Consider the following 15,348-nt stretch of genomic DNA (forward strand, 5'->3'; position numbering starts at 1 on the left):
TGAAAAATAATCTTATAAATACCATTTTTTTACAAATTAAAAATAAAATTTCCAAATGGAATACTAATTTGGTATGTATCGACATACTAATTTGCTATAGATATTCTTTATACACTTAGTTTTTCTAATTTATCACAAGCATTAAGTTACCTATTTTTAAAAACTGTATCTATGATATTAAAGAGCAGCTTTGTTTAGAAAATTTTCTAAACATATAGAATTTATTATTGGGAGACATTTATCACAAACATTAAATTACCTATATTTAGAAACTGTATCTATGATATTAAAGAGAAACTTTGTTTAAAAGATTTCTTTTCAAGCCAGAATTTTTAAGAGATATTTTCCCTGGCATTTATCATTATTTAAATGTTTTTGTGGACACCGATATTTTTGGGAAGTTCACACCATTAAAAATCTTTGCGATAGTCTGAACTCGTTGTTGCTTACACTTCTTTGTTGTGCAAATCAGTATTTCAGTGAGTGGCCCTTATCAGGTATATGGATTCTTTGCTCGTGGATTCATTGTTTATAAATTTGGTTGATTCAAGAAATATTTTGGAATTTTCTATTTTGATTTTTATTTAATTTATAAAATTCCAAAATATTTACAAATCGACCATACAAATAAAAATGATTTAATAGAGCAGCATCAAAATAAAAATGATTTAATCCATCAAGAACTTTCAGAATGCTGATTTCTGACTACATCATTACCATGCAGGTGGTCCCTGATAGCAGGACGATTGCCTGGGCGGACAGACAATGAAATCAAGAACCACTGGAACATTCATCTGCAAAAGAAGGTGCCACCACAGGAATCTCAAAGAAATAAAACGTTCAAAAAGGTGCCACCACAGGAATCTCAAAGAAAGAAAACGTTCAAAATTAACACGATCAAACCCACACCTATCAGAATGAAAACTGCGGTGCAACACACTAAAATGGTGAATCCAAATGCTTGCAACAGTTCTGCCTGCAGTAACTGTACAAGTTCAGATCAATTCTTCAATCTTTTTACAAATCAAGAAATTGTGAATTCCTCCCAATCATTCTGTAACCAACTTGTGGAGGATCCGATCATAGAAAATCATCCCAAGCACACAGCGGCTGCAATTTCATAAAAACTTAATTGACATGGTGCGAAACTAAGTACAAAATTAGTCCATACTCCTAAATACTCATGTTATAATTGTTTAGTTTTTATTGGCAATACGGCAGGGACTACCGCTATGCAGTTGCCCTTGTTGTATTGGCATTTGAAATCTTTTCTTTAAGCACGCTATTACGTTTGAACTGCTAGTTACAAATCACTGAGTGTGAACGACGGGTATACTTGTGTGCCTCGCAACCATAACAAATTAATCACTCAAAATTTAAATGATTAGGTTTGAAGCATACATGTTGGGTTTCTCCTATTATTTCAGGATTTCGTTGTAAACAAGTCTACAATATTCAGATTGAGTTTAACCCTCTTGATTCTATCATGTCTAATCTTGATCTATATATTTTGTAATTAGTTGATCTATATATTTTGTAATTAGTTTGGGTTAAAATGCTTTGAATCTGATCATATTGTAATTAGTTTAGGTCAAAATACTTTAACTTTTAATTTTTTGCATTTCATTATGATTAATTTTAATCTTTTGGATTCTATTATGCTTAATTTTCTCTTTAATTAATGTATATATTATAATTAATTTAGGTCAAAATGCTTTGTTTTTTATTTATTTTTATTCTATTATGTTTAATTTTCTCCCAAAATTTATTTATATATTGTTATTAGTTTAGGTCAAAATAGTTTGACTTTTAATTAATTTGCAAATTTTTAGAAACTATTTCCAAAGTTTATTAAAGTTTTGATAAAATTAAGTATTAAACTTATTTTTTAGAAATAGAAAATTATTTTTTGATTTTTTAAAGTTTGAATTTCTAATTTTTGATTGGCGGATTACTAATTTTATGTGGTTTACAATCAAATTTTCAGAAATAAAAGTGACTTTAAAAAAAATTCTAATAGCCACGTGTCCTCATAAATTAATTTTCTATTTTTTTTTCCAAATTTATGGATTTTTCATAATTAATATTTTTTATTTTTTTTAAATAGTTTCCATTATGTTTGTGGCCTATTTGAAAAACAAAAGCAACAACAATGCATATTAAACTATTTTTTCTTTGCTTATTTTCTTCATATTTTTCCTTTTCGGATTGTTATTATTGAATGGACTTGGTTCAATGATTTTGGTAATAAACCTTACCTATATTAGCTATTTTCATAATTCAATTGTAAATCACTATGAAATATAAAATATAAAATTTAAGTCAACACTACAATATCTATACAATCTTAATCATAACTTAAAAATATAAAATATAAAAATAATTTTTAGGAAATATTTGCATGTATAGTTAATTTTTTATTTTAATATACTAGACCTTGTAAATTTTTATATTAGATATTTTATTACATATGAATTCTTTGTCACACGATTAACATTGCACATGATACTTCATATTAATTTAATTTTTTCAAGAGGATACTTCTTATTAATATACTTCATGATTATTTTGACATAGATATTATATCATAGATTATTTATTGGTGGTTAAATTATGATGCCTATAGATTTAATGTTAAATAAATAGTTTTTCACAATAATTAACTTTTAAAAAATTTATTTATTTTAATCTAAAGATACTAGAAATTGTAATTTCTCTTATTTATTTGGTCTAATAAGTTAAAGATGGAATAAAATGTGCAGGGACACATTTAATAAACTCTTAACTTTTATAATGAAAGTTGATGTTGGGGCTGCTGATGTTTCATATATAGTCCATTAGTTACTTACATTACTTCTCTTCATCATATTAAAATATGTTTTATTATTAGATTTATGAATTTGTTCAAACATTCCATAATTGTTATGGATTACTTTTTGCATAAGAGGTGGGCACTAAGCAACAACTCTAAATATAACACTAGTTTAATTTCACATCATTGAACATAGCGTAGAAATATTTACATTCTATATGAAATAGTTGTGTACTAGCACATATTGGATGATAATTTGGATGATGTTGTTGTGAAATATTTCTTAATTTTCTTTTAATGTACTAGTAAATATTAGATGATGTTGCTGTGAAATATTTTTGAATTTTCTTTTAAATATAATTGTGATTATATTTATTTTTATAGATGGTTTTAATCTTTTTCATAAAGTGAGATTATAATGTTATATTATCTATTCATTTAATATTTAAAAGAATGGTATAAATTATCTTTTATAAAATTTAATATATTATTCTAAAGAATTTGAATCAATGCACAGTTACTTAAGCCAGATTCAATTAATTAGAAATATTTTCTATCAGATAACTTGTATCTCAATAAATTTCATAAACTTTGTAACTTATAAAGATAAGCTTATGTACTAGTGATGTGGTTATATTTATTTTTATAGATGGTTTTAATCATTTTGATAAAGTGAGATTATGATGTTATATGGTGTATTCATTTAATATTTAAAATAATTGTATAAAGTGTCTTTTATAAAATTTAATATATTATTTTAAAAATTTTGAATCCATGCACAATTACTTAAGCCAAAATCAATTAACTAGAAATATTTTTCATAAACATTGTAGCTTATAAAAATAATTATATATAGTAATGCTGTGATTAAATTAATTATTAGTTCATGTTTTATAATTATTTAAAAAAATTAAAGAAATCATTTTTTCTTTTAATTTAAAAAAATTCAATATAATAATACAAAATTATTCATAAACAATTATATCATATGTTATTGATAGTAAATTATTTTCGGTGAGTGAAATAACCACCATTTACCATCACCAAAAACAACTCCAATAAACAATTAAATTTTCATTATATTTAATAAAATTTAATATTTAAATTTGACTTTTGATATCTCATAAATCTTAACTCAAAATATATTAAAGGAAAGGCTCCACTTAGCATTAACGGACTCTAAACAGATGATGACAATTATAATATAAAAACCTAATTGAGAATCAAGATAGGAAGAAGGAAAGGCCTAATTGAGAATCGATGGATTAAAAGTAAATGATGTCGATCCTATGATGAAATATATGAAAAATATAAGTATTTGGATTGAGGAGGATTGGGAGTATTTATAAAATTATTTTAAATATTTTATAATAAAAAAATAAAAAATAAAAATAATTTTAAAAGCAATAATATTATTTATGATAATTTTATAAAAATGTGAAAATTGATTTTTTTAATTTAAATAATTTTTTTTATAGGAATAGAATATATATTTTTGTGTTGGTAAAATATTATAAAAACTAAATAGTGATATATATTATTATTTTTAATTATTTATGATATTTTTATAGGTTTATTTTGTTTTATTAAATATAATTTTATAATATTTAATTTAGATTAAAAAATAATAAACAATAAATTTAATTGTTAATATTAGTCTTTCAAATTTGTAAAATTATATTTTAAAAACGATTATATTGATTTTCAAAATAATTATGAATTTTGAATAATTTCGAACTCAAAAAGTATACGCTTTTATTTCTAAATTGCCATATTTCATTCTAAATATGTATTTCTTATCCGAAACGTGTAAATTTTGAAGAGAAAAAACCTATTAATTTCAATTTCAAATGTGTGAATTTTGATTCGAAATACACTAATATCTCACTTCCCTAATGTGTATTTATATTTTAATTTTTTTTAAATATGTATACCATATTTAAATTTAAGATTAATGTACAATTATCAACTTGTTATATCAATATGATAATTATTGAAAAATATATAAATATTGAGGATATTTAATTTAAATTTTTTAGGTTCATTTTTTTAGAGTGCACAAATAAAATATATATAAATTTTTTATTGTTTAAATCGTATTTTTAAATGCTATATAGGATATATATAAGATTAAATAAACATTTTAACCATACAAACTTATTTTTTCATGATGTACACATAATTTTTATTAAATGATATATCATATATACATATTTGACATTAAAAGATTTTATATAACATTTACATTGAGACATTTTATAGCACAAATTAAAGTGTTTTTTTATTATTAATAATACATTTTTAAGTATGCCCCGGATGCGGGTGCTTCAGCTGGCATTTAAGGAGATGGGACAGGGGTGCGGCAAAGCAAGACGACACCTGCCAGCCCAGCACCACCTAGATAAGGATGGGACGAGCCTCATACAAAGGAGGGTGCGTTCACATGGCCTCAAGCAATGGGATGACAGCATGCAAAGTTAGAACCTGGACCGGACCATCACCTCCGCATGCTTCAGGTATAGCTGGGCTTCAGCTCCATTTATTGCAGAAGTTATGGCAGGGGATAGTCGAGGAGAGCTGGTGGTAGTCAATTTCATGTATATCCATGGACTCGGTTGGAAGTTTTATATGCATTGTTGGTCGGGCGAAGGTGGGTTCTGGGACGTTGTTGGGTCACGCTCGGCTTCTGAGTCGCGCCCTCTGCCAGCTCCAAATCTGCTCTTTTCTCCACTCTCGGAGTACCTGTGCGCTCTCTCTGCTCCATTTCCCATCATGGTGAGACAACGGTTAATTAGCAGAAGGGGCGGTTCGAGAGGAGGTAGCTCTCGACAGCAAGTTCGGAGGCGAAGCACCTCGGGCTCTCCCTCTTCCTCTGCGGAAAATCCTCGCTATCCCAACACTAGAAGCAGACGAGGTAGAGCAGGCCTTCGCTCAGCTCCATTTCCTCTGCCCTAGCACCCCTTCCCCCACACCACGCTCTTCCACTTCCGCAGCACTCTCAACCAGCCAGTTATCACTGCCACCATCTCCATCTCCTTCTCCGAGGAAGCGATTCAGAGTGCCCAGATGCCCTGCCCTGGAGGCGATATGCCTAAAGCGGAGCCCAGTCATCGCAGAGACCAGCAGAATGAAAGAAGAGACAAGGTAATTGCGCATGGTGGACAGCCCAAGCGGAAAGGGAAGGAGGCTATGAGGGAAAGGTAGGAGGATTCAGAGCCTCAGCGTGCCAAGCTAGCCATGGAAGTGGACAAGATGAACGAGGAGAACACACACCATGTTGAAGGAAGAGGAGAAGGCATGCAATATCAACCAGATAACCATGAAGATTGGAGTTGCCCGGTGGTGGAGGAATTTGCCACGGAGGAGTTCATCAACCAAATTACCAATGCCAGGTGGCACTTCATCTAACGTTTGGTTCCACCTCTTTTTTGTCCACGTAGGTGCATCCAGGAGGATGAATTTCTGGTTTTATGTTGTTTTCTTAGCTCTCTTCAGAAAACTGAGGAAAATATTCAATGATGTCCTTCTTATTTTTGTAATTCCCGCACTATCAGACTGGTTTCCCCTCTATTGGGGCAGTCTTAGAACTAGTTCTTCGGCAAGCTGAGATAGGCTGTTTTCATTTACAGCCAGTTCCTCTCTGTAAATATCTTTTTTCCTCTTAATAGATTAACCTTAGCAAAAAAAAAAAAAAAAATTTAAGTATGTGCCAATATTAACTTGTATTAAAACATTTGATTGGTAACACAAATTGAATAATTTTTATATACAATATTGAAATATTCAACATAAATTAGTTAACATATATCTTCAAATAGTTTCTTTAAATCTTTTGTTGATATACTTTTGAAATGTATAAGGTTTAAACATCTTACTCACAATTTTTTCTTACTTCTAACCCAAGGGATAAAAATTATAAACCCAAGGTATATAAACCCAAAGATAAATATTATAAACCCTAAAATAAATATGGTTGACCATGTTTCATTTTCATATTAAGGCAATCCTTGTCACCATGCAACCCATGGTCCAACATCGTATTGTGACAAAGATTGTCTCAATATGAAAATCAATGATTGTCTCGACCATGGTCCAATGTTGCATTGTGACAAAGATTGTCTCAATATGATAATCATAGCCAATCATGGTGAACCTTAGTCAACCATGTTTTATAAAATCAAACATTGCCATCCACGGTCAATCATGGTCAACCATGGCTGAACATCGCATTATGGAAAAGATTGTTTTGATATGAAAACCAACCATGGGTAAGCACGATCAACCATGGTCCAATGTCACATGGTGACAATGATTGCCTCAATATGAAAATAAACCATGGTCAATCATGTTTATTTTAGTGTTTATAATATTTATCTTAGGGTTTATATACCTTGGGTTTATAATATTATTCCCTTGGGTTCATAATCCCTTGGGGTATTATTATTAATCACTTGGGTTTATAATATCAATCATGGTCAACCATCGTCATTCATCGCCAACCATGGTCAACCATGGTCCAATGTCACATTGTGACAATGATTGTCTCAATAGGAAAATCAACCATGGTTCAACGTCGCATTGTCACAAAGATTGTCTTGATATGGAAATCAACCATGGTCCAACATTACATGGTGACAAAGAGTTAATATGAAAATCAAACATGGTCAACCACGTTTATGTTAGGTTTATAATATTTATCTTTGGGTTTATATACTTTGGGTTTATAATTTTTATTCTGTGGGTTTATTAATCTAAGGGCTCATATTCCTAGGGTTTTTTATTCCCTTGGGTTTATAATAAAAATCATGGTCAACCACGTTTTATAGTCCCTTGTTTTCTTAATATTAATCCCTAGGGTTTATCATTCCCTTGGGTTTATAATATCAATCATGGTCAACCATGGTCTAACATCGCATTGTGACAAAGATTGTCTCAATATGAAAATCAATTATTGTCTCAACCATGGTCCAACGTTGCATTATGACAGAAATTGTCTCAATATGATAATCATGGTTAACCATGTTCATCCATGGTCAATCATGGTTAACCTTGATCAACCATGTTCAACCATGTTTTATAAAATAAAACATGGTCATTCATGGTTAATCATGGTCAACCATGATCCAACATCGCATTGTGACAAAGATTATCTAGATATATCAACCATGGTCCAATGTCACAGTGTGATAAATATTGTCTCAATATAAAAATCAATCATGGTCAACCATGGTATATCATGGTCCAACATCACATTGTGACAAGGATTGCATCAATATGGAAATGAACCATGGATAACCATGTTTATTTTAGGGTTTATAAACCATGGGTTTATAAGTTTTATCCCTTGGATTTATTATTTCCTTAGGTTTATAATATCAATCCCTTAGGTTTATTGATCTAATGGTTCATATTCCTAGGAATTAGCATTATTCACATAGGTTTATAGTCCCTTGTGTTTTTAGTATTAATCCCTAGGGTTTATTATTCCCTTGGGTTTATAATATCAATCATGGACATCCATAGTCAACCATGTTTTATAAATCCAATCATGGTCAATCATGGTCAACCATATTTTATAAAATCAATAGTGGCCAACCATGGTCCAACATCACATTGTGACAAACATTGTCTCAACCATGGTCCAATGGCGCATTATGAAATCAATAGTGGCCAACCATGGTCCAACATCACATTGTGACAAAGATTGTCTCAACCATGGTCCAATGTCGCATTATGACAAAGACGACCTCAATATGATAATCATGGTTAACCATGGTCAATCATGGCCAACCTTGGGCAACCTTGGTCAACCATGGTCAATCATGGTCAACCTTGGTTTACAAAATCAAAAATCATCATCCATGGTCAATCATGGTCAACCATGGTCAAACGTCACATTGTGACAAAGATTGTTTTGATAGGAAAACCAACCATGGTTAAGCATGGTCAAGCATGGTTCAACATCATATTGTGATAAGGATTGTATCAATATGAAAATCAACCATGGTCAACCATATTTATTTTAGTGTTTATAATATATATCTTAGGGTTTATATACATTAGGTTTATAATATTAGTCCTTTGGGTTTAATATTACTCCCTTGGGTTCAAATCCCTTGCGTTTTTATTATTAATCCCTTGGGTTTATTATTTCTTTGGGTTTATAATATCAATCCCTTGGGTTTATTATTCTCTTCGGTTTATAATAGCAATCATGGTCAACCATGGTCAATAATTGTCAACGATGGTTAACCATGGTTGAATGTCGCATTGTGAAAGTGATTGTCTCAATATGAAAATCAACCATGGTCAACCACTGTCCAATATCGCATTGTGACAAATATTGTGTCGATATGAAAATCCATCAGGGTCAAGGATGGTCAACCATAGTCCAACGTTGCATTGTGACAAGGATTGTCTCAATATGCAAATCAACCATGGTCAACCATGTTTATTTTAGGGTTTTTAATATTTATCGTAGGGTTTATATACATTGGCTTTATAATTTTTATCCCTTCGGTTTATTAATCTAAGGGTTCCTATTCCTAGGGTTTAATATTATTTTGTTACGTTTATAATCCCTTGGGTTTTTTGTATTAATCCCTAGGGGTTATTATTCCTTTGAGTTTATAATATTGGTCATGGTCAACCATGGTCATCCATGTTTTATAGTCCCTTGTGTATTAGTATTAATCCCAAAGGTTTATTATTCCCTTAGGTTTATAATATCAACCATGGTCAACAATGGTAAACCATATTTTATAAAATCAATCATGTTCAACCATGGTTAATCATGGTCAACCTTGGCCCAACATTGAATTATGACAAAGATTGTCTCAATATCAAAATCAATTATTGTCTCAACCATGGTCCCATGTCGCATTATGACAAATATTTTTTCAATATGATATTCATGGTCAACCATGGTAATCCATGGTCAATAATGGTCACCCTTGGTCAACCATGTTTTATAAAATCAAACATGGTCATCCATTGTCAATCATGGTTAATCATGGTCAAACACCACATTGTGACAAAGATTGTCTTGATATGAAAATGAACCATGGTCAACCATGGTCCAATGTCGCATCGTAGCAATCATTGTCTCAATATGAAAATCAACCATAGCAATCATTGTCTCAATATGAAAATCAACCATAATAAACCATGTTTTTTTTAGTGTTTATAATATTTATCTTAATGTTTATATGCCTATGGTTTATAATATTAGTCCCTTGGGTTAAATATTGTTCCCTTGGGTTCATAATCCCTTCGGGTTTTAATATTAATCTCTTGGATTTATTATTTATTCCCTTAGGTTTATAGTTTCAATCCCTTGGGTTTATTATTCCCTTAGGTTTATAATATCAATAATAGCCAAACAAGATCAACCATGTTTTATAAATTCAATCATGGTCAACCATGGTCAACCATATTTTATAAAATCAATTATGGTAATCTATGGTTAATCATGGTCAACCATGGTCCAACGTCACATTGTGACAAATATTGTCTCAATGTGAAAATCAATCATTGTCTCAACCATGGTCCAACATCGCATTATGAAAAATATTGTCTCAATACAAAAATCATCGTCAACCATGCTTAACCATGGTCAGTCATGCTCAACCTTGGTCAACCATGGTCAACCATGTTTTATAAAATCAAACATGGTCTTCCATGGTTAATCATGGTCAACCATGTTTTATAAAATCAAACATGATCTTCCATGGTTAAACATGGTTAATCATGGTCAACCATGGTCGAATGTCGCATTGTCACAAAGATTGTGTTGATATGGAAATCAACCATGGTTAAGCATGGCCAACCATCATCCAACGTCACATTATGACAAGGATTATATCAACCATGTTTATTTTAGTGTTTATAATATTTATCTTGGGGTTTATATACCTTGTGTTTATAATATTAGTCCCTTGGGTTTAATATTATTCCATTGCGTTCATAATCCCTTAGGGTTTTAGTATTAATCCCTTGTGTTTAGAATATCATTCTCTTGTGTTTATTATTCCCTTGGGTGTATAATATGAATCATACCAAACCATGGTCAACCATGGTCGATTGTCTCATTATGACAACGATTCTCTCAATATGAAAATCAACTATGGCCCAACGTCGCATTTTGACAAATATTGTCTCGATATGAAAATGAATCATGGTCAACCATGGTCCAACGTCGCTTTGTGACAATGATTGTCTCAATATAGAAATCAACCATGGTCAATCATGTTTATTTAAGGGTTTATATAAATTGGGTTTATAATACCAATTCCTTGGGTTTATTAATGTAAGGGTTCATATTCGTAGGGTATAATCCCACAGGTTTTCAGTGTTAATCCCTAGGGTTTATTATTCCCTTGGGTTTATAATACTAATCATGGTCAACCATGGTCCAACATCACATTGTGAAAAATATTGTCTCAATATGAGAATCAACCATGATCCAAAGCTTATTGTTAATTAATTTTTTAATAAGTTGTTAATAATTTTTTAATTATTAATTAATTAATTAATTATTTTATGAATTGCTTAATCTTTAATGAATTATTGAACGAATTAATTAATAATGAATGAAATAAAAATGAATTACTTAATTATTATTAATATTTATTAAATAATAACGCTATTAAATTAACTAACAATATTCATATTAGTAAACCATATTAATAAATGATAATAATAATAAAAATATATTTATATTTATATTAATAAAACAATATTAATAAATGATAATACATATATAAATATATTTTATTAATATAGTTGTTACTTATTAATATTTCTTTTTAATAAATTAATTTAAATATTATTTTTCAAAAAATGAAATAAAAACGAATTACTTAATTGTTATTAATATTTATTAAATAATAATGCTATTAAATAAACTAACAATATTTATATTAGTAAACATTATTAATAAATGATAATAATAATGAAAATATATTCAATTTATATTAACAAAACAATAATAATAAAAACAAAAATATATTTATTAATATACACATTACTTTTTAATATTTATTTTTCACTAAATTAATTTAAATATTATTTTTCAAAAACTAGGCATTTCATATAGGCATTACTTATTAATATTTGTTTTTATCATAATTTAAATATTATTTTTCAAAAACTAGTCGTTTAGTATAGTTGTTATTTAATAATATTGTTTTTAACATATTAATAAATTAATATCATAATTTAAATATTATTGTTGAAATATAATTGCTACTAGAAATTTTGTTCTCTACATTGCCCTCTATTTAAGCTTTTGCCTCTTCATCTAGTCTTCATCTGGTCCTGATGATGAACCACACTTGTTGGTTCAAAACGCCAAAAAATTTCTCTTATATGTTTTATATTGAAAAACTTTGCTTAATTCATTATGGATCGTAGAAGCCTGAATAAATAAATATATTTATTGTTATTATTTATTAATTAATAGTTAATTATTTAATGAATTAATTAATTATTTAATAAATTACTTAATGAATGAATGAATGAATTTATTATTAATTTAAAGTTATTTAATTATTTAAATAATTTAATTAATTTAAATTTATTTAAATTATTTAAATTCGAGTTGTATTTAGTGAGACTTTCTGGAAATTTTTCTGTTGGTTTTTCCAATCTAATTTGTCTAAAATTCGGCATGAATTTATTGAAATCACAAGCTTGATGGGTAATCCCTACGCAATTGAAGTGCCCTAGGGTTTTTTCATGGTGTTGAATCCATATACACAGTAAAAAAAAAACCAGTTTAAATAATACAAATCAAGATTTCACCTCATTTTTACGGCGTTGAATCCGTATATACAATAAAAAAACCAGTTTAAATAACAAAAATCAAGATTTCACCTCAAAAAGTCCAAAAATTTGTACTAAAGACAACTCCATTTAAATTATTTGGAGTTATTTAAATTATTTAATTAATAGATGAATTAATTATTTAATGACTTAATTAATAATGAATAAAATACAGAGGAGTGAATTAATTATTATTAATATTTATTAATTAATAATGCTATTAAATTTAATTAACAATAAAAATAATAATATTACATTATAATAGTTGTAATATTAATTAATAATAATAATCATATTAATCTTAACTAGCATTTGCACCAGATGTTGCAAAGGAAATGCCATAAGCCATAAATTGAGGAACAATTGTGACAAGTAAATGGTCATTAAGAATAACTATTTTTATATTTCTCACTTATATTGAGATATTGTAAAATCGCAATGTTATGTTATATTATTTTGATTTAAAATTGATAATTAAAATAATAATTATAGTTATTAAATAAAAAGTTATTTAATATTACTTTAAAATTATTAGTTAATTTTTTTTAAACAAAAATAAAGTGGTGCAATATCCAAAAAAATATATACTTGTCAAGTTAGAAGAAATAATGTGGAGAAAGGTTATTTTTTCAAATAACAAATTGATCATTGAGGAAAGAACTACAACTTTGCTCTTTCAAAAAGAGATCACGATGCTTAATTTATTTGTTGACACTCCAAACCATGTGTCATAAACATTAGATTTTTAGTCATTCTTTTGTTTGGATTTATACATTTTATATAGTTGTAATGAAATTTTTATCTTTTAAATGTTTAGCTATTTTAAAAATACATTTACAATCAAACTTGCACCACATATTAAAGTTTTAGTTATTATCAAACATGTTGATTAGTATCCCATATATTTTAAGAAAGGAATGCTATTTTGGGTCCAATTTAGTCATGGAGTATAATTTTTATCTTTAAATGTTTAGCTATTTTAAAAATACGTTTACAATCCAACCTGCACCACATATAACAGTTTTAGTTATTATCAAACATGTTAATTAGTATCCCATATATTTGAAGGCAGGAATGTTATTTTGGGTCCAATTTAATGTTGGAGTAGATTTGTTTATGCACAACCTATTGGAAAATTCGGTAACCAAGATGATGGTTAAACAAATATTTTCTTTAATATTCACCTGAGCTCTAAGTTGTGCTTCTATCGACATTGCAGATTTCCACTAGAGAAATCCAAGAAGGGAGACTTAATTGTTTTGTAGAAGCCTCAGTTTACTAAAATAATCTGTTCGGCATTGTTTGAACGGTACTAACAGTGTCGAGAATTGTTTGATCTAAGATGTAGACCATTACTTTTTCAAATTTTCCTGCGGCTTGCTTTCAATTTTCAACGCTTCCATCATAATTCTTTCTTTAGACTCCAAATGAATTTTGTATTTATCTTGTATACACTGAAGTCTATGAAATGGAGTTAGTTTATTAAAGCAACCATAAAGAGAAATTGAAGCCAAATTTTAGAGGAGATTAACAACATTTCTCTTCACTAGTGATTTTGCCCATTTGATCTGTTTATTGGTTCAGTCCAAACTTGCTTAACATATGAATGGTGCACAACTAAATGATCCACAACATTATGCAATTAAATGATCCACAGTTTCCTCATTGTTTTTACCAATTATTCATATTCCAGGTCCATAACAGATTTCTCATCAATCTAGAGATTTAGTATGTTTAACAAGTCAACAATTTTCTTACAATTGGACTATGGTAGAAAATACTGTAACACTCAAATGGAAATTTAATACCTACTTTCTGGTATATACTTTGTTTCTTGGAATGTTTTTCACAAAACTTCTGATGAAAAGCAAGCTGAGAAAGAAATTCAAACATAGACAAACTGTGAAGTGATAAACTTTTGGAAAGAGCTAATAGTAGAAGTAAATGCGTATATTAACGACTTTCAATCATACTTGGATTGCGATGAGATGTATTAATATAAAAAATAATAAAAACATAAAACATTATTTAAAAAGTATGAAAGTAAGTTCATCCTATGTAACCCACAAAATCAACTTGCTTATATGACATATAAATTTCTCCCCTTTGTATTACGCGGAGATGGAGAACGGATATACTACGTGTTTTATCCTATGCGGAGACATAATGCCTATCGAAAACTCATGGATAAACTAGCAATTTCCAAGCTTATGACAAAAAAACGTGACAAAAATATGTGAATCAATTAATTAAAAATAACACATTATTTAGAAACATCAAATTTTGTACTCTGTAACCTATAGAACCAATAAATTATGTTAAATCATGCAACAAGGTCATGAATGTGATTCCTTCTGTAGGGTTGTAAAAAGAAAAACCTTTGATGTTAAGGAAAACCAACCATGCCAAAACCACTACGAGCGATGTATAATGTGCACAAATGTGTATCTGGATTCAGATAAATCTCCCTACAATCCAGGGACAGTAGAGAAAAGTATCGAGACTATTTATGCCGGATATAGAGTATATTAAAAATGATGAATGATGTCAAAAATATCTATGAAAAGAATCTATGACACGAAAGGCTACGTGAATTGCTAGCATATTTCTTAACCAAAAAATTCCTTCAAAAGTAATGATAATTGCAAAGTAATGTTATAAATACCAATGTATCTATGAGATAATTGAAATAGGTTGAGAGATACCTCACA

Source organism: Pinus tabuliformis, chromosome Q, assembly GCF_031772625.1.
Source record: "Pinus tabuliformis cultivar Carrire ecotype Pingquan chromosome Q, CPIR1, whole genome shotgun sequence".
Lineage (NCBI taxonomy): Eukaryota > Viridiplantae > Streptophyta > Pinopsida > Pinales > Pinaceae > Pinus > Pinus tabuliformis.